Below are 574 nucleotides of genomic sequence, written 5' to 3' on the forward strand. Positions count from 1 at the left end.
CTTTTTATAAACTAGTTAATAAAAATTTAATTTATTTTATCTTTTTATTCTCATTTTTATTTATATTTATTATATAAATCAGTATTCACTTCACACATTTGTTTTATCTTCTTTTACATAATTTCATACCTTTTACTATTTTTCTTTCATCGTAACTAATGTTTTATACAATTATTTAAAAAATTTAATTGATAATGATATATAGTTTTGACTCACTGGATGTTGGATTGACAAATTTTTAAAATTTATAGTATATGATGCCGTTACAATTTTTTTTACGCTTTTTTCCACCTAATTGTGTTCATCATATATGTATTATCTTTGTCATTTATATATCATATTTTTTTCAATGATTTGCATCTTTTAATATTACTTAGTTGTAAGAATAATATTAAAAACCATACATAATATCATGATTCATAAAAATGAATGTTACTTTCAGTTGACGACACATTATGTACATATTTATATTGTATTTAGTAACTTCATTCTTATACTATAGTATTTAAATATAACAAAAAGTAAAAACAAAAACTAATATAAAAAAATGACTACTTAAAAAATGGAGATAATA

Source organism: Arachis ipaensis, chromosome B01, assembly GCF_000816755.2.
Source record: "Arachis ipaensis cultivar K30076 chromosome B01, Araip1.1, whole genome shotgun sequence".
NCBI classification, from domain to species: domain Eukaryota; kingdom Viridiplantae; phylum Streptophyta; class Magnoliopsida; order Fabales; family Fabaceae; genus Arachis; species Arachis ipaensis.